The sequence below is a fragment of the Marmota monax genome, unplaced genomic scaffold (assembly GCF_021218885.2).
Source record: "Marmota monax isolate L192 unplaced genomic scaffold, Marmota_monax_Labrador192_F-V1.1 WCK01_AAM20220418_F8-fsc00159, whole genome shotgun sequence".
Taxonomy (NCBI): Eukaryota; Metazoa; Chordata; class Mammalia; order Rodentia; family Sciuridae; genus Marmota; species Marmota monax.
In genome coordinates, this window is record NW_026694999.1 from 3,283,492 (window position 1) to 3,304,697 (window position 21,206).

Below are 21,206 nucleotides of genomic sequence, written 5' to 3' on the forward strand. Positions count from 1 at the left end.
TTCAATGTATTGTCCCTGTGAGTTATGGTGACTAAAAATCTTGCTCATCGCCTGAAAGAGAAGGTCTGTCCTCCAAAAGAAATTCTCGACAGATTAATGTCAGACTCTTCATGCCAAAATTAAAGCCGGCAAGATTTGTTTAAATTTTAAAATGAAAAATGCTGCCCCCTTACTTACCAGGAATTGAAAAATGGTGCTGCCTCCCTGCTTACTCAGAAAACTTCCCTGCACGCAGCCTCTCCCTGGCTCAGTCAACAGCAGACCCAAGGCTATAGAATCATCTGTGGCTCCCCTCCTCAACACATCAGTCAACCTACTGGCTTTACCTTCAGAGTGCGGCCTCTGGGCCTAAGCAGCTTCTGTCTCCTACACATTGGATTATTTTCAGCGGCCTCCAACTTTATCTTCCAGCCTCTATCTCTCTTCTCTCCTCCTTTTGAGAGGCCATATCACTCCTCCACTGTTCTAAGGGTAGAAGTCAAAGACTAATATGGCTCCTATCTACTCTCTGACATCATCTCCCAACTCTTGCCCTCTGGCTTATTCTCCTCCACTCATGTTGCTTTTGGTCAAACATATCCAAGGTTCTCCCCCAGGACCTTTGCACCTGCTTTTTTCTCAGCCTGGAAAGTTCTTTTTCCAGGTGACTATGTGGCATACTTCCTCACTTCACTCTGGTCTCTTTTGAAATATGATCTCACCAAAAGAAATCAAATCTCACACCCCATATAAAATAGATACATCTTCCTAATATCTCACACCCTACTGCCTTGCCCTGCTTTATTTTTCCTCAGAGCACTTACCACCCCCTTGACCTATGACATGTTTATTTGCTTACTGTATATCTCTGTCAAAACATGGCCTATCATGCACAGTTAATAACCACTTCTTCAGTAAATGGTGATGATAACAACAGTAATAAAGATCTTTGGGGCCTCTGGATTCCATGTAGAGCAATAATAAGAAAGATAGGAACATTGAAATGTAGTATCTTGGGAGCTGGGGATATAGCCCAGTTGGTAGAGTGCTTGCCTCACATGCACAAGGCCCTGGGTTCAATCCCCAGCACCACACAAAAAAAAAAAAAAGAAAGAAAACAAACAAACAAACAAAAAACTGTAGTATGAAGAGCCATAGCCCACCACTAAGGCTGGACTGGGGCTTGCAATCCTCCTGCCTCAGCCTCTTGAGTCACTGGGATCACAAGTGTGCACCTCTGCACCTGGTCTATCACCTAGGAGTAAATGAGGACTATTATGAAAGCATGAAACGAAATCTAAAAGCAGTCAATTTTCAGAGCTTCAAGCCTAAAGGAATACAATTATTTCCAAACATGCAGGTAATTTGAACCTGAAATAAATCTGTATATCTCCTACATAAACATAAACATAAACATCAGCGTAAACCTCAGAGTAAATAAACCCAGCTGTTGCTTGACTCACATCCCTGGGATGAAATGTGCAGGGACTTTGAGAAGGCTTTCTTCTCTCCAGTAGAAAAAGAAGTATCACTGACGTCAGTTATTGTAATATTTCTATGGGCTTATTGATATTTCTCTGCAAGTGTAGATAGCCTTGTGTTTTCTTTTCATTTTCTGCTCCTTTTCACTCCTGGCATGATCAAGATTGAGCAGGTGAAACCTTGGTTCTCCCTAATCTGGGGGGCCCGGTTCTAGCTGTGATCTGAGGGAAAACAACTGCTTAGAAAGGAAAATCCCATAATACGAGATCTCTGGAAGATCATGGGATTTTAATTCAGAGTCACCAAAAGCCATAGCTAGGGAGAACGCAAAACTCAGGAAATCCGAAATGTCTTCAAGGTAACCAGTGACAGGAATATGAGCAAAGTAAACTCTCAGATATTTGTCAAATACATGCCTGGGTTGGAGTCAAACTTATGGGGGAAAAAAAAGTGACCTACATTTAAATTGTCCTCAGTTTGGAAAAAGGCAGACAAGTGCATGGATTTTACAGTGAAAACTACTAGGTTTGATGGGAGAACATAGAATAGAGGAAAATGTAATCCAAACAAGGCTTTGATATAGAATAAACTTGTGTTCTAAAACCAGTTTCCCATTTCTTATCTATGATATATGGGGAAAATTACTTAAATTTCCCAAACTTTGGTTTTCTCAGAGGAGGGAAAGGCTATAATACAAGTAAGTTTTAAACCAGATAAAACTTGCATTATGGGGGCTGGGGTTGTGGCTGAATGGTAGAGAACTTGCCTAGCATGTATGAGGCATTGGGTTCAAGTCTCAACAACACATAAAAATAAATAAATAAATAAAGGTATATATAGAGAGACCTTTATATATGAAGGTTAGATAGATAGATAGATAGATAGATAGATAGATAAACTTTTATTATGTTCCAGGCACTTCTATTTTCCTCTGGAAACTGCCAGTGCCTGATAATTATGTTAAGGGTTGTTATCAGTGTTACGTTTCTTAACTTTATGAGGTACATCCACATATCCTATATAGAGAAACTGAGACAAGAAGTGTTGGGCAAAGATGTCATTCTGTAACCAAAGTAGCAGAGCACATAGAGGAGGCTCCTGATGGAGGGTCACTAGGGAAGGAGTGGGGCAGAAACCAGGAAGGCCAGTCAGAAATGTGAAGATGAGGGATGTGTGATGTAGTAACTGTAGCAAATGAAACTTCCTTCATCAGTCTGGATTAATCTAGAGGCTCAAGATGAACCTGTAAATAAAATAATGAAGTGAATATAATAAAGAATTTAAAGAGCAAGCATCAGAAAGAATAGTCCCAGGTTAAATATATTGTCAATTTCTTGAAATCCCTCAAACTGCAATGAAAGACAGTGAGTGTGCTCCCTGCTTGCAGACTTTACAAAACTGACTTACAAAAACAGTTTTGTAGATCAGCAGCCATACTCCTCTCATGAAGCCCTATAAACTCAGATACTATACGCTGAAGAAGTAGTTCATAAAAGAACTCTCATTAATATCAATTTCATCTGTGATAGCTCTGTTCCTTCCACCCCAACATTGTTGCCAGAATAGCAGTAGGGTCTCTGTAACAGTAACTGCCTTTGATTGAAAGAACTGCCATTGGCTCAATATAGATCAAATTATGTTATGTGCATCACTATATTCAATTCTTGTAATGATTCTATCATGTAAACTTTTTTTCCCTCCATATTATACATGAGGATATTCAGCCCTGAAGTAATTAACTTTCCCATGATCATACAAGCATGAAGTTGAACAATATGAAACAGCTGACATTCCACATCTGTTTAAACCTAAAATCATGGCAATTTCATAAGGACAACCTCTGGTAAGTGGCAGAGTCTATTGAAGCCAGGCCTGGCCTGTGTGGCCAGTCTCTGTCCAGTGCTTTCCTACAGACTGAACTCGAGTGGGAAGCTAAACTGACAGGCTCCAGGGTAGATAGAAAGCCTGGCAAGGCACCCACAATGCCACATTTGGCACTGTCATTTACTCTTGTGGACTACCTTTAATTAAAAGGTTATTCCAAATGAAGGGAAATCATAGACCAAGAGTTAAACATGCCTCTTTATATAAGCACTTCTCTTTGGCCTTATGGTAGACTTAAGTTAAAAAAAAAAAGATTCTTGGTGGTATTTGACAGATTTTAAACATTATTCATTCAGATGGCATATATTTATTATGAGTAATACCATTGAGAATTTCTTACAATATTCTGTCCCTAAAAGGAAAGTTATGTCCTGTAACAATAGCAAAGAATGCATATAAGATAAGCTGACTGAAGAGGTCTCTGGAGATTTATGCCATTTCAACCACAGAAAGGTTTAATTTAATCATTCAGGCATTTTTATTAAAATGGTGTAGGCTGAAATAATATACATTGAAAGAAACTCGGAGAATGTTTCTGATTCTTTACAGATTGAATTGCCTTACCTACCAAGTTAAGTTTTCCTATTGTCAGATGGTTTTTAAAAGATTCTAACGTTTGTGGAATACCAGAAGCATGATGTATATCTAGATGTAATGACTTAACATCACCTGATGGTAAGGAGCATCTGCTGCTCACAACTAGAAATTCCATGGAACACAAGCAAGTTATTCTTATAATTTGGTTCAGAACCTGTTAAAACAATTGCCACATGGGTCTTCCTGTTATTGTTTCCTTCAAAAAAAAAAAAACCCCAAACTATTTCCAAGTGGAATATTCCAGTACATCATATGAAACAACTAACATTTGTTCATTTTTATCTATTAAAGGAAGAAATGTTATAAGAATTTTAATTTAATATCTTATTTTTATAACAAACATGAGTGAAACCATCAAGTACTTATTACAGTTCCAGTGATTTGTATCTTCTAGTTTATTCATAGTAATTGGAGAGGGAGACGGTGTGGGAATGGGGAACAAGTCCCTGACAAAGTATATCCTGATGCTAAAATTTAGACCTAGCAGAGAACAACTGTGTCCTTTTTGCCTGAGAGGTGTTAATGTCTGGAGAGGACTCTTAATTCCCTTGATAATGCAATGTACTACATACCAACATTATTTCTTGATTTATAAAATAATCCTACCCTTCCCTTTTAAGTCTTTATATGTGAATATAGAGTGATTTCACTTCCAAAAATAATAAAATATAAAACAATACATGTTTAAGCAAGACCTAATTGGATTTTAAACACCATTGTAAATAAGTGGCTTCTATCTTAATACCAGTATGAGACAAAACATTATAATTACACACCTAAGTTCAAATTACAAATCAATCTTTAGAAAACAGTAAATTACAAAATTTGGCAGGAGGGATGTGTTTTCTCAACATGTGTCTCCTTAGAGTAACCCACTACATCAACCATGCTTCAAACTCGATATTTTAATAATTATATCATCAACTTGAAATACAAATCAGACTCATCTTACAGAGGATGTGCTTAATCCTGCATTTGACCAATAATGTGAAATTTTAAAGCTTAATGGAAGAAAATCATATAATAATATAACTGACACTTGAAGAGAAAGTGTGTAGTATAATTTAACACTATATCATCAACTCTTTAAGTTCTGCTACTGCTATTTGTATTGACGGTATACTAGGTAAGTTAAAATAGAGCTACTTTGCAGTATTACTAATCTCTATGTAGAGCAGTAAAATAAATTTAGATAAACTTGTTTAAGAAGGAGAAATAATTACTGCCACAAAGTAAAAAGGGAGAAAAATGAGGTCCTCTTATAACTTTTCGTTTTGAATGTTGGCATAATTACTAAAGAGAAATTTATGTTTTGAAGAGTTCTTTCTTAGGTGTTAAATACTGCGACTAATTGTGGTGGTGGTTGAAAGAAGGATACGATTGATGAGAAATTTCTTTTATATAAACATCTTTTCAAAACTCATCCTTATTAATATTCCCCTTAGACCCTCATTAGATATAAGGCTGGCTGTGTGCAGAATTTTTTTTATCACTTAAACTAATTTTAGTCATGAAGCTTCAAATATAGCTATAGGTTGAATTGAATTCCTGAATGCTCAGCCAAAATCTAAATCTTATATATTAAAATATATCTTAGAGGCAAGCTGCACAAAATAAGGGAATTTCAGTGCAATCCTAAGAGTATAACTAGTAGAGAGAATCATTCAATAATTTAGTACTAGGATGGCATTCTTATTCCTCACATCTCCAGGATATTATGCTAGAATGTTTTATTTAATTTATTTATTTATATAATTTGTTATATATGACAGAAGAATGCATTTCAATTCATAGTACACATATAGAGCACCATTTTTCATGTCTCTGGTTGTACACAAAGTAGAGTCACACCATTCATGTCTTCATACATGTACTTGGGGTAATGATGTCCATCTCATTCCACCATCTTTCCTACCCACTGCCTCCTCTCTTCCCTTACCTCCCCTTTGCCCTATCTAAAATTCCTCCATTCCTCCCATGTTCCACTCCTCCCATCCCCATTATGGATCAGCATTCTCATATCAGAGAAAACATTCATCCTTTGTTTTTTGGGGATTGGCTTACTCCACCCCTAGCAGCACCCCACACACACAGGTGTGTTGGACATCTTAACAGTTGCACGGTCTCAGCTAGGTCAAGTGGGCAGCTTGTCTTGCCTGCTTGGAGCAGAGGATTGTCGTGCAGGGTGGATCCAATAGTCAGACTGTGGGTACTTACTGTCACTGCTCTTACCTGTTGGGTGGCTACGGAAGTTCCTGGAGCACTGGCCTAGCATGCACAAAGCACTAGGCTCCTTCTCCAGCCCCATGTAAAACAACAGACAAAACACCCATGCTCTGGGGCTGGGGTTGTGGCTCAAGTGTAGAGTGCCCATCTAGCACCCATGAAGCAGTGGGTTGGATCCTCAGCACCACATAAAAACAAAATAAATATATCGTGTCCACCTAAACTAAAAAATAAATATTCAAACAAACAAACAACAACAACAAAAAAACATTCGGCCTTTGTTTTGGGGGGATTGGCTTACTTCACTTTAGTATAATATTCTCCAACTCTATCCAAATACCACAAATGCCATGATTTTATTCTCTTTTAATGCTGAGTAATATACCACAGTTTCTTTATTCATCTACTGAAGGGCATCTAGGTTGGTTCCACAATTTAACTATTGTGAATTGTATTGCTATAAACATTGATGTGGCTGCATTACTATAGTATGCTGTGTTTTAAGTCCCGTGGGTATAAACCAAGGAGTGGGATAGTTGGGTCAAATGGTGATTTCATTCCAAGTTTTCTGAGGAACCTCCATACTGCTTTCCAGAATGGTTGCACCAATTTACAGTCCCACCATCAATGTATGAGTGTGCCTTTCTCCCCACATCCTCACCAACACTTATTGTTGTTTGTATTCATAATAGCTGTCATTCTAACTGGAATGAGATTAAATCTTAGAGTAGTTTTGATTTGCATTTCTCTAATTGCTAGAGATGTTGAACATTTTTTCGTGTATTTGTTGATTGATTGTATATCATCTTCTGAGAAGCGTCTATTCAGTTCCTTGGCCCACTTATTAATTGGGTTATTTGTTGGGGGGGTTAAGATTTTTGAATTCTTTATATATTTTAGAGATCAGTGCTCTATCTGCTGTGTGTGTGATAAAAATTGATTGAGCATTAATGATTCCAGAATATTTCATAGAAAATAGCTTGGAGATAATTTGATTCAACAGTTTTTGTTTTATAAAATGAAGAAGATTCTAGCACCCACAGCAGGAATATCATTGCTTATTTTAATTTTTCTTTTAAATCATGCAGCAGCACACCTGCCCTATTCTATTGGTTAAAAAGAAGAAAGAGATTCTCCCAGATTTGGGATGAAGAGAATAGGTCTCCATCTCTTGATGGAGGAGTGTGAAGATTCTCAAACAGGAGTCAGGAAATTATAAACTATGGGCCAAATTTGGTGTCCTATGTGGTATTGTAAACAAAGATTTTTTGGACCGCAAATATGCATTGCTCACAAATTTATGCATTGTTTATAACTGCTTTTGTACTGTAACAGCACAATTGAGTATTTGCAATAGGTACCACATGGCCCAAAGTGTTCAAATATTTACTAGCTCTCCCTTTATTCTAGAAGAATAAACAGGACCAGAGATATTATTGTACACATTTTTTTTAAAAAAATATAGCACATGAATTTCTTAAGGTACATGAAAATGTTTTAAGAATTAAGTGAACCAAGGCTATGAAATTAAGGATTGAGAAAATATAAAATGAAAGATGTCTTTAAAAGAATGTTACTCCTTAAAAAATTCAGATGGGATATATACCATCCAAGGTATATTTAGAGAAAACAAATATAAGTAAAACAATTCTAAGGAAACATACAAAGAAAAAGCAAAGACAAAACAACAAGTATAATAGATTAAGGGATGGAAGTAAAATAAGTATTAATCATTATTCCATTATTCCAATATCTCAATTAAAATATGGATGACCTAAAGCTATAATTTAAGTGTGTCCCCAAAAACTTCATGTGTTGAAATCTTAATTCCTCAATAAGGAGGAGTTGGGAAGTGGGTCTTAGCGGAAGGTATTTGGACCATGGAGTTGGAATATCCATGAACTGATTAGCACCTTTCTTGAGGGACTGGGTCAATCTTCACAAAGGATGAGATTAGTTACTACAGAGAAGGTCATTATAGATCAAGGCTGCCCCTCAAGTGCTGTCTCCTCCATGTGCCCACCTGCTCCTCTGTTTCCTGCTGTGAATTGAAGCATCACAAAGCCCTTGCCAGTGCCATGTTCTTAAACTTCCCAGCCTCCAGAACAGTAAGCCCAAAGTAACCTCTATTCTTCAGAAATTGCTCAGCCTGTTATGTATTATAGCAATATAAAATGCACTAAGACAACCAGAGTTTATGGGGTTATAATAAATACATTAGAAAACAAGTGAATGGAAATTTTAAAAGAAGAAGACAAACTGTCAAAACAATTGATAGTATGAGCCTTTAAAACTAGACAGTTATTTCAGTCTGACACTATCAACTAAATTAGTTTGGATAGCTTACTCTAATATTATTTCTTCATGTGTAAAATAAGACAAGAATATCTATAGCATGTGCTACCACGAGAATGAAATAAGATGATGTGCATAAAATACTCAGCCCCATATCTAGTATTATTCAATGTTCAAAAAATGAAATTTATTTATTCTTTACAAAAAAAGAGAGGGAAAATAAATGCTTTATGTTTTTTGCTTTAACATAATAGTTGTATTTGCAAAATTTTTCTAAAAAATGATTGGCAATATGTCACAAGAGATTTAAAATTCATTCCCTTTTATCAGATCAAAGGAATACATCATAAACAAATAACAGCTATGTGATTAAATACTTGTGTCCATGAATATTAAGCATAACTTTGTGTAAAACACTAGGGAAATAGAAATAACCCTGTAGTTGCATAGTTGAGCCATTGTTACATTACAACATAACAATACACAATTAAAAAAATTATATTTCCATGTATTGTTTTACCACATGAACTCTGAACTCAGTTCAAGTCAAATTATCCTCCCAATTTTTAAGGCTGCCAAAGTTGGACTCATCCTTGACTCCTCCTTTTCTCTTTGATTTAAAATCTGATCTGTTATTCCAAATCTGACACCCTGTCAAGAATACAGTGGACCCGAGTTGGGGAGGCAGCTCAGGCTCCTACCACCTCTTACAACATCCTGTGCTTCCACCCTAATCCAAGCCATGTTGATCTCCCTTGGATTATTTCAGTACCCTAACTGCTCTCCCTGATTCTACTCTTGCCTCCTTCACAAACGCTGTAATCAGTGAAAATTAAAATTAAAGTAACCATGTCGCTCCACTGCTACAAGCCTCCAGATCTTCCCCTGCCAATTAGAATGAGAGCTGACGTTCTTATAATTACATCCAAGCTCCCCACTACTCTTTTGACATCCTATCAAACCTTCCAGGCACTGGCCAACCTCTTTGATGACTTCGAAGAAAAGCACCCTGCCTGCCCCACATACATAATTTGCTACAGGTGAGGCTGCATCAGGTAGGTTTCATAAGGTGTTGAGTTTTGCTACTAATAGATGCAGGAAAAAGTGCAGATACTTGTTATCCTCTCACTTTTATAAGATAACAAGGGAAAGAAATTAATTCAAGTCCTTATTTTGCTTATCAACAAAGGACAGAGTGATAGAGATAAAACCAGAATTCTTTACTTCGGATTGATAATCGTACGTGGGCTTTTAAATTTACATCTGAATAAGTGTGTACCTGGAGATCTATCTGAAAAGCTGCAATACTCTAAGCATTGCACCCATGCCATGAAGACTTTAGTTGGAAGATAACACATTAAATAACTTTTCTATACTTGCTAAGATTAAATGGTATCATTTCTTATCTTGTGCAAAGTGAAAAACTAAGTGTTGGGCTTTTAAAATATCAATTAGTGTTCTGTATTCTTTATGTATTCCTATGCATGAAAACATTGTTTAGGTCTTATTAATTTCTTGCCTTTTAGCCCTGCTATCAAACTGAATACCAAACTGAATACTGTATGTAGTATTGGCAATAAACAGGAAGACATTTCCTAAATGATTATACTTATGAGTTAATGATTATGGTTATGAAATACATAATTAAGCACAATAGATATTTAGTTTATACTGAATTTATAGCAAGAATTGAAATCAAGATAATCAGGAACCAGTTGATATGTCCTCAAGGTAGTAGGTAACATCTGATTTCCACCACTCTGCTTTCTCCCTGAAGTTATTGTTACCCTACAACCTTGATGGTAAAATAAAGGGACAGAGAAAAATAGCAACTCCTTACTCAGACAATAACCTGTATTCTGTTTTTCCTAGTGAGTTCTTAACTTCTTCATATCAAATAAGAACTGGTTAATTTCAATCTCAGTATGTTCTCCTTATCAGGTAGGTTTCCTAAGGTGTTGAGTTTTGCTACTAATAGATGCAGTAAAACTGCATAGTAAAGGCTTATTTGGTAGACAGAACGACTGCTACTATGGGCTTTGGCCTGGGATCCCAGATATGTTTAGCTCTATGTCAGCATGTAGCCCCTATTCGATGTATTAAAGCTACTCTGAGACCCATTGAACACTGAAAAATTTTCCGGTGGATCACCCCATTTGCAAAACCAGGTGTTTCTATAATTGTGACACTGTGAAAAATATTCATAGTGCTCCAAGGCCCTTTAAACTCTCCTTCCACCTGTGCTTTTTGGTTGAGTCCAGTGACTGCTTATGCTTTTCACCGATCTACTTGTTTATGTAGGTGCATTCGCTTTGTTCTTGAGTTTATTTTTGCTACATTTTAAAGAGGAAAATTTATAGAAAAAGTTTTAACAAGCTGGTGTTGAGAGTCACTCACATTTCAACCAGGTGTGCTCTTAATGTGCAGGTGTAAGCCAGCGAACAGGTAAGGAAAGCATGATGTGAGCAAGAGTCTCTGAAGGATTAATTGTGTATGTCCATAACGAACGTACCCCAACGTGCGTTTCAAACATCTGCTGTCAATTGAGGCATTTTCCTTCTTTTCCCCCAACACTTTCCAGTATCCTTGTCATTTATATACAGACAGCAAGCCTAGCTTATATTTGGATATTGTGGGAATGAATGTCTCTTTTCATGATATCAAATTTAATTTTATAGGAGTCTTAATTTTTAGGTAAGAAACACATTTTTACTCTTCTAAAGAAACTAATTAGTTTCAGATTTGCAGATTGTCCATTTCTAATTAAGGGTACTATATTAAGGATATATTTTAACTTCTTAATTCTTATTTTTTTCCTCCCATTAGATACTAATCCAACCACTTAATCCAAATCCATGCCTTAGATTGTTTTTTTGGAAGGGATCACTTTTCATCTGTATTACTCAGTTTCCTCATTCTGAAAAAAACTGGAAGATACCTATTATTACAATTCAGTTTCTCAGTAAAATAACTTATTATTATATATACTATTTTGTTTTCTGTTTCATACTTTGGAGCATCTTAGCTATTTACTTTTCCACATTATATGTAATAGAATAATACTTTAGTTATTTTTAATACTGCATAGTCACACCAGTGGCACTTTTACAAGTTTATTTTTAATTATATTTTTTCTCCTAAATTTGATTTTGGCTTTTTTAACAGCATTTTCACAACTAAGTTAAAATATGTAATTAGAAAACAGAAATGGAAAAAGTATAATCTCTAGCTGAAATTAAATACCTTACTAAGTCTAAACACAAACCATTTTTCTTTCTCACATTTTAAGTAGGAAAAAAATCGTTTCTGTGAATAAATTATTTTAAAGAAAAATATTGCACTTTTCTCCTTCATGATTGAAGATTTCAACTTTTATATCCACTCAATGTTTACCACTCAGAAGAAAAAGAAAATATGTTAATTATACTGACATTTCCAAACATTAGAGAATTTAACACCACCCATTATTCAATAAATACTAACATCCTTAGTACATATTATACAAGATCAGATAGTTGAATGTTAATTGAAGTTATTTCTTTACATCCACATATTTTGAGCTGGATATGATAGGTGATTGGAGGGTTATAGGATTGCAGCAATTAGTATCTGACCATTTGAGTGAAAGAGGCTTTAGTTGTTGGATTTCTTTTTTTTGTGGGGGGGGCAGGGCTTAAACAACAGAATTTTATTTTCTTACACCTGTGGCAGTGGGAAGCCCCGTATCAAGTTGTCAGTGGGCTTAGTATCTCCTGAGGTCTCTCTTTTTAGTTTACTGATGGATCTCTTGTCTCTGTGGTCTTCCTTTGTGCACACACACACACAGTGTCCCTTATAAGAACACCAGTCCTATTAGATTACAACCCAACCCCTGACATTATTTAAGCTTAAGTGCCTTTTTAAAGGCCTTACTTCCAAATACAGTTACATGGGGGTTCCGACTTGGGCAAAATTTAGAGATGGAGGAGACACAATTCAGTTCACAGCACAGGATGATTTGAAAGAGCAAAAGATTTGTACTTAGAAGGTATGAATCCATCAGCTTCGTGCTATTGGGTTGAATTGTATAATGACCCTCAGCATCTCTTTTATGACCTATAAAATAGTAATGATAATTAATCTATATCAGTTTACTTACAAAAATTTTAGTTGTTATATTTGACCCAAACTTTAAATTGCTGTTTGCAAATCTTTCTATTGACAGGGAGGTAACAAGAAAATGGGATCATTTCTCAGTAAATTAAAATGAAATAAAGGATGTCATTAAAATTTTAGAGTTTAAATCATAGGTTACAAATTGGCAACTCATGGGCCAGAAACAGCTTGCAAGCTGGTTGTCGGTCTGCAGAGTGTTTAAAATTTGTTAAATGAGTTGCCAACCTTTAAAAGTCAATTGAATTCACATAAAAATCTGGATTTCGAGCTTAGCCTCTTTCTAAGCATGGTGTAATGAACTGGCTCTCAATAGCAAGGTTACCACCAGGCATAGACTTTTCCCAGAAATCCACAATCCCTCTTGTCTATACACATTTACTGTCACTAGTGTGCTGTTGTTGACAATATAATACTTACTTTGGGTCTCTTATCTGTTGCTTCTTCATCCACCCATTATATAAATCTGTAGGTCATTAAATAAAGAAGCAATTAAAAGGGCCGGGATTGTAGCTCAGTGGTAGAATGCTTGCCTAGCACTTGTTAGGCACTGGGTTCAAGCCTCATATGAATGAATGAATAAATAAAATAGAGGTATTGTGTCCATCTACAACTAAAAATTAATTTTAAGAAAGAAGCAATTAAAAAAGAGTAGTTTAGCTAAAAGAAAGGATGAAATGCATAAAAGGAATCATAAGCTATAAAAAGTGACAGAATAAAAGTGAAAAGTATCCAGTTAATAACACATGTAAATTAGGGGATCTCTATTTGTACTTGTGGATATTTTGATTCTGGCCATAAAAAGAAACTACACAAGCACACTCAATGCAAACATCTGTACGGTTGAAACATTAAAGCCCTCTATGTTAGAATTAACATTCTTCTAGCAGTTTCTTCAGCTGTTTTTTTTTTTTTTTGACTGAACTATTAGCTCTGCTCTGCGGACAGTAGTACCACTGAAATCTCCCTTCATTCACGAGGAAATGAAGATGAATGCTTGGGAGAAAATAAGGCTGACTGTGATGGACTTCACAGAAATAATCGGTATGAGGCACGCAACCTGAACATTAGAGGCTGAATGGCCGGTTTAGAAGGATCTGAGAGGAACAGAGCTCCCTGCCTGCCCTGCACTGAGTCATAGGTTTTAAACAAGGCCTTGAGTCAGAGCTATCAGGCTAGGGCTGCTGTTTCCCTGGCTCTTGATAAGCCTGTCTCTTTTTATCCAGAGGTTGGGTCTGTGATTTAACATAGCAATGACAGCCATAGTTATCCCCAAAAACATCCTTAACAACTCTTTTCTAATACAAATCACTTATTCTTTGTGAAAGATGAGTGAGTCATGCAAGGAGCAGACTGCCCATTAGTGGTGCATTGTTAATTGGCTCTTTAATTAGTTTAGAGGCATATAATTATTTGAGGTCAAATAATAATTAAATTTTTGTACACTCCTTTTCTTCTCTGGTAAATTACTACTGGACCACCCTCCATGATAAAGGATCTCTAAATAACACACAGGATGCTTGCTGTATAACACAAAGAAGTGTGTGATTTTTCCCTTCAAAAGCACCCTTTAAAAAAAAAAAAGGCTCTTCATAAAAAGAGTCATTTTATCTTCATTGTTGAGAGCACTCCTTTTGAGAATAAAAATCATCAAATAAAAATGCAAAGCTTTATTCATCTAATTGAGTTGTTTAAAGAAAACATGAAATATATCAAGCTTTAATTTTTAGAATAAATCATAAATATTAATTGGAATTACAAATAGTAAAATAAACTTCCCTGAAGAGAGATTCTACCAAAAACAATTTTAGTATTGTGCAAATGTAAATTTGCCTTCCACAACTACAGAAAATGAAATAAATCACCTAAAAACATCCTCAACATTTGTTTACAAGAATCAAGCACTTGGTTATTAAGATGATTCTGCTAAAATTTGATAAAGTTCTGCTTAAAAATTAAAATCTAGAAATGTATTTCTTAATTTTGATTTAGGGATTATAGGAAAAACCATATTCAGAATAATATTATTTTTAATTATATTAACAAGCAATGTAATTCTGGAAATGAAATTTAAGAACAGCAAAATTATTATGTCAGTAGTAAGTGATCAAGAAAGACTGTCTTTGGATTTCAAAAACTACATTATTAAATGTTTTAAGTTTTTCACCCATAAAATCGTACTTTTGAAATTAAAAATTATGTTCCTATCATGTTACACTCAATTAGTAGCTCTGAGCTAATTGAGGAAATTCTGGTACACACCATCATTGTCTCTAGAAAGAAAATATCTCACCCTTAAAATATACTTTGATCATATCAATATTTGTAGAATTTCAACAGGCTCTTAGATAAAGTTTATTCTTACTTAGGTAGGCCTTCATAGATTTTGTTATTAATTGTGTGGGGGTGGGAGGGAATAATGTCTAAACAAGAAACTTTATTTTTAAAAAGACTATAAGCCACGCATGGTGGCACACACCTGTAATCCCAGCTACCCAGGAAGCTGAGGCAGGAGAATTGCAAGTTCAAGGCTAGCCTGGAAAACTTAGTGGGATCCTGTCTCAAGATAAAAATTTTTAAAAAGGGCTGGGCACATACTTTTGTGCTTGCCTAGCATGTGGAAGGCCCTGGGCTTAATCCCCAGTGCAACATTTCTTTATAAATGTTGACTGCTTTGCACAGAATTGGCACAAATTAATTAGCTTTCTCAATGAGTATACACATACCACACACACAGGCACCTACATTTCCACACATAATTATATACATGTGGAATTTGCTCATTTACAGAGGGGTTGGCAAAATGCAAAATAATCCTGTTGGCCCTGTTCAACTCAAGGCCAATCTGAACCATCATGAATATTAACTTTGACAAAATAAACTAACCCCTGACCAAATAAAAGTTAATTTTGATATATTTTCCTTGCTTTCATGTAATCAGAGCAAAATTCTCAAAGCTTAACAGATTTCTTCTTTAGCCTGTTCAACATAAATCAGAGATAACTGTAACAACTTTTAAAACTGTAATTGACATTTTGAATGATTTTCAATGACTTCAGATTGATTTGTACTTTAAAGAAAAGCTGCTTTAGTAACTTGCTCAGGGGAAAATTATGATCCTGTATATAAGCTTTAACAAATAAAAACATCCATTACTCATGCACACACTATTCTTTTTAGCTAAATGGAGGCTGTAGAATTTTTTCAACTCATGCTTGCAATCAATCTTCTAACTCTTTTCATTATTGTTCAATATATTCTCGTTCAGGTTATATGTAGTACTGTCGACTAATTCCCACTTCATGTCTCTCATAGAAAATGGCAATATACCCAGAGCGTTCTGGAGTGAAGATCAGACTATCTCAATGAAGAGACCTTTATCTTGCACTACCTGTAATCTATCTATACTTCATTGACTGTGAACGCTGGTATAGATCCTTATAAATCTGTACATGTACAGTGTCCCCAGGGATGACAGATTATCAATAACGTGGGCAGACCAAGGACTTCTCTCCAAGAATTCTATTTGTAAATCAAATTCTAATGTCAGCTCTGCTGCTCATTTGCAAGGTAACAGACATCTCTACAATCATCCAACATACACTTCTTATATGCTTACTATGTGCCAGGCATCATGTTGTATTCATGGGATCTCATGTAGAAATAGCATCTATCCTTACAAAAGTACAAACTCACATCAGTCAGGGGAAGAAGATTTCCCGAACAGCAAAGATGAGGCAATAGAGCCACAGGGGCAATGCATTGTGATCACTGCAGTGTATGGAGAAGACTTTAAAATGCTTATAGAAACCTGGGAATGCTTAACCAAAGAGACACCAAGATGAGTTCTCAAGGATGCAAAGTAATTCACATAATAGATAAGACAATATCTGGAGAGTGGGACCCACATAGTGAAGAATTGGTCCCCAGCCTGTGGTGCTTTGGGGAGGTGGTGCAAACTTTAGGAGATGGCTTTCAGTGGAGCGAAATTAGAGACATGCCCTAAGAGGGGATAATATTGGAACCTCAGTCCCTTCTTGTCTCTCTTTATGCTTCCCAACTGCCCTGAAGTGAGCAATTTCCTCAGCCACATGTTACCCCCATGATGTACTAATGCCTCACCACAAGCCCAAAAGCAATGCGTCCAAGTGATCATGGATAGAAATCTCTGAACTGTGAGCCAAAGTAAACCTTACTGCCTTGTAAGTTTATTATTTCAGGTATTTTATCACAGGAACAGAAAGCTGAAAGACACAGTAGATAATGGCCATATTATCGAATTTCTATCTTATTTCTAAATGACTTCTAAAGAAAATGAGAAAAAGGAAAATGGGAGGGCAAGAGAAGAAAAAAGAAAATATCTTGCCAGGCGTAGTAGCCCACACATATAATCCCAGTGGCTTAAGAAATTGAGGCAGAAGGATCACAAGTTCAAAGCCAGCCTCAGAAACTTTAGTGAGGCCCTAAACAACTCATGGGGACCCTGTCTCTAAATAAAATATTAAAAAGGACTAGGGATGTGCCTCAGTGTTAGGCACCCCTGGGTTCAATCCCTGTACAAAAAGAAAAGAGAAAACATCTTATGCTATATCAAGGTATAAAGTATCCCTGGCAAAAATGCATGACCTAAATTCTTGAAACTCTTCATTGGCTTCCCAGTGCAGATTATTTACCCAGATTCATGACCTGGTTCCTGCCTACACTTCTAGCTCCACATCATGACTCTCTCCTATGGTGACTTGACTCCAATCGCACTGACTTCTCATTGTCCTTCAAATTAGACAAGCTCATTCCTTTGCAGTAGAAGATCCCTCTGATTGGGACCTTTTATTCTGAACTTCAGGTGACTGTCCTTTTCTTGACCTTTTGATTCATTTTAAAAGCCACGTTTAATTGGCCACCCCAATCTCTTGGAACCCCTGTAGACCACCCTTACAAAATTCTTACAAAACACTTTCTGCTCTCTGACATTTTCAAGCTCATTTATTTGTTTGTTGGAAATTGTCCTATCTTGGAGTTAACTTACTAAGAGAAGCCTGTAAGTTATTTTAATGTCATTACTTTGCCTTACTTTGGAGCACTGTTAAATCAACTCATTTTGAGGACAACTATAGCTCCGTTAAAAGCAGTTCTCATTTGTGGCCTTCAAACACATGAACAAATAAAATCTAAAAATAAAATATTAATAAAAGCTACAAAATATTTCAAAATCTAGTGTCCAAAGGGAGTGGAAGTAGCTGAGCATGGTGGTGCACACCTATAATCCCAGCAACTTGGGAAGGCTGAGGCAAGAGGATCACAAGTCCAAGGCCAACCTCAGCAACCAAGCAAGGCTCTCTGCAATCTAGCAAGACTGTATCTCAAAATAAAATAAAGACAAAGGGCTGGTTGATATAACTCAGTGGTAGAACACTGCTGGGTTCGATCCGCATTACCAAAAAAGGGAGGCAGCAGGGGAGTGGAAGTCTAATGTTGTCCTTGGCCATCAAAATTTGAGAGTCTTTTAATTAAATAGTTTCTAATGCTTTTTTAGAAATTGATCCAAAAGAAACTGGTAGTAATCTCTTTTTTTAATAATTTTTTTTAGTTGTAGATGAACACAACACCTTTATTTATTTTATGTGGTTCTGAGATTCAAACCCAGTGTGTCACACATGCAAGGCAAGTGCTCTACCACTAAGACACAATCCCAGCCCCTGGTAGTAACCTCTTATGTTGGTGCACACCTGTAATCCTAGCTACTTGGGAGGCTGAGGCAAGAAGGTTGCAAGTTCAAGGATAGCACTGGCAGTATAGAGAGACCCTCAATCAAATGAAATAAAAGAAGGCTGGAGATGTAGCTTAGTGGGAGAGCACTTACCTGGCATGTTCTAGGCCCTGGGTTCAACCCCCCAGAGAGTAAAAAGAAAAGAAAGAAACTTAATTGTAAAAGCTAATACCTTTTGCCAGATTTTATGTGCACAGATTAGAGATACGTGTTATCCTTGATCAAAACCTGTTCCTCAGTAGGAAAAGAGAAAAGAGTACTTTAAAGGCGATCTTATATAACATTATATAATTTAATTTTAATTCAAGTTGTACATATTTATAACATACAAGGTTAAAAGTTTCCTTAAAGCTATGTAAAAGAATAGCATAGCCTCTCCACCCTACTCCCTTCCACTTCCCCATTTCCGTTCCCCAGAGGCAATGAACTTCAACTAACTTACCCTTTTATTTTGATGTTTACTTCATATTCCTAAATAACATGCCTATAATTCTATTTCTTGACTTTTGAATGTTAGGTACCTATTGACTTCCTAGCGTGGACATGAGGTTTTAGCTTATATGTCCTCTCCGCTTCTCTACCCATAAATTTCTTCATCTTCCTGATTTAGTTACAGCTTTATTCTTAGTTACATCACTATTCACTTTGCACATTATTTTGAGTATGTGAACATTATGCATGAGCTACACCATGTAGTTTAATGTGATTTTTTTTTTGTGTGTGTATGACATTTTTATTCACCCTCAACTAATAAATGTCTTGATTCTGCTCATCCTAAGTATCTGGCATTTTAAAAGTTTGCTTTAAAAAATAAACACCAAGACTTACAAGAAGAAAACTGAGTGAGTAGTGGCACCCTAAGTTCCTATTCTCTTGTTCTTATTTAAATATTCTCAAAGATTATCATCAAATATACTCAAAAACAGCCAGTGTGAACCAAGCAGTTACCCCCCCCCCTCAAAATCCAATATGAATCCCTACCATCTCCAATATTTTTTGGGAAAAGATAAATATTAGTAACAGCTAATCTGAGCCTCAGACCTTGACAAGATAAAGACCAAAACTAAATGACTGGTTCTGGGGTAGAAATAGGAACCAGTTTCTTATGCTGTCAATCCACACTGTGGGGTGTTCTCTAAGAACATGGCAACAGGATCTCTGAGAAAGCAACTGGACTAATGAACCATCTGAGAATGGAATAAAACTCTAGTCCCTAGGGTAAGAAGAGTACAAGTTCACATAAGACAAAAATAGATATGTGAACATATAGAAAGGTTGAGCACAATCCTGAGGCATTTAAATGGAGATTACAAAAACAGGGACATTGATTCAAGCTGAAGCATTATGAAACTCCAGATACAGTCACTTTCTGACTCTCTCAATAGCACAGAGCATCTTTTGACTAACCTACAACAAGGCCCAGTTAGTTACATTTCTGTGTGGACACATTTTACACTGAACTGGCAACTCAAAGAGCTTATATCTAGTTATGTATCCAAAGAGAGGTTTATTATATTCTAAATGGGCTTCCAACCTTGCACTCTGCCCACAAACCTGCTCTCTTTGTGAGCACGATGGGGCATCAGAGTTCACAATGCCAGCTCCAATTATCTCAATTATGTTAATCTTTAAGCAATCCTCAGAATATTCTCATAATTGACTGAGCTTTTGGGGAACTTTCCTTTCCTGTGATTGAGTATCACCATAACCATTAGAAACATTTCACTGCATAGGATGTGTCTACCAAGGTTTCACCTTCATTAATATCATCTTTGTTCAAAGACAAAAATCCCAGTTCAAAGCAGGGAGAAAGTAAATTTCATACATCCCTTTACAGTATTTAAAACTAAGCATTCAGAAGGCTTAGGTCCTTAAAGGTCTACAGACTTTAGTGGGCATAATAAATAGCTGAAGGGCCAATAAATGCCCTTTATTGATTCTGACACAGTAGAATTTGGGTAGGGTCCAGAAATGTGAACTTTTACTAATTATTCCAGGTGATCCTCATACAGCTGATTCTAGACTACCACATGAGAAATATTGCTAGGTCCTGGACACATTCATGTCTAATAACTTCCCCATGTGGTCCTACCATGATCATTGGCAAGCTAGACAAAGCAGCCATATGGAAATTGTTATGTAGTCTGTTCAAGGAGAAAAATGAATGGTACATTTCCCCTTTACAAAGACCTAGATGTACTATGATCTCTTTTCTGAAAATGAAATTGTGACTTCTATGTAATATTCATTTTATATCAAAACTCCATAACTAATGGAAATGACCTGAGAGCTTTCAAAAGCATGATGGTGAAAAAGTAAATTGTGTCCATAGATGTTTTAATGTTTTCCTGTTTTCTATTTCCTATCCTATCTCTGGGTTGAACTTTGGTGGCTACATCCCCTGAACTTCAAAGGAAATCCTAATTAAAGTCTCAACGTTCTCAGTGTCATCTCTAGTGGTTGCTGTTATCATTGCTGACATGAACTTATGAACTTCTAAATAAGCCTGACATAGTCATATTAATCAAGATGTCAGATAGGGGCACTTACCCTATCTCCCAATTGACTTATAGGTCTCATATTTTCTTTCCTTATGAAAGTATAAAAGGTGCCATCATATCAGTTGAAAACTGAACTATGGCTTAAAGTCAAGTGTTGAATCTACTAAAGCTATTCTTAGATGTTTGAGAATACAGTGCTCCACATACCACTCAGAAACTATCGTATCATAGAAGAAAAGCTCTCACTACCAAGTCCATGGCAGACCAGGTTCAAGACAAGCAGAAAGTGGCAGGAAAGAGTGAAAGATTAGTGGCGTAATATA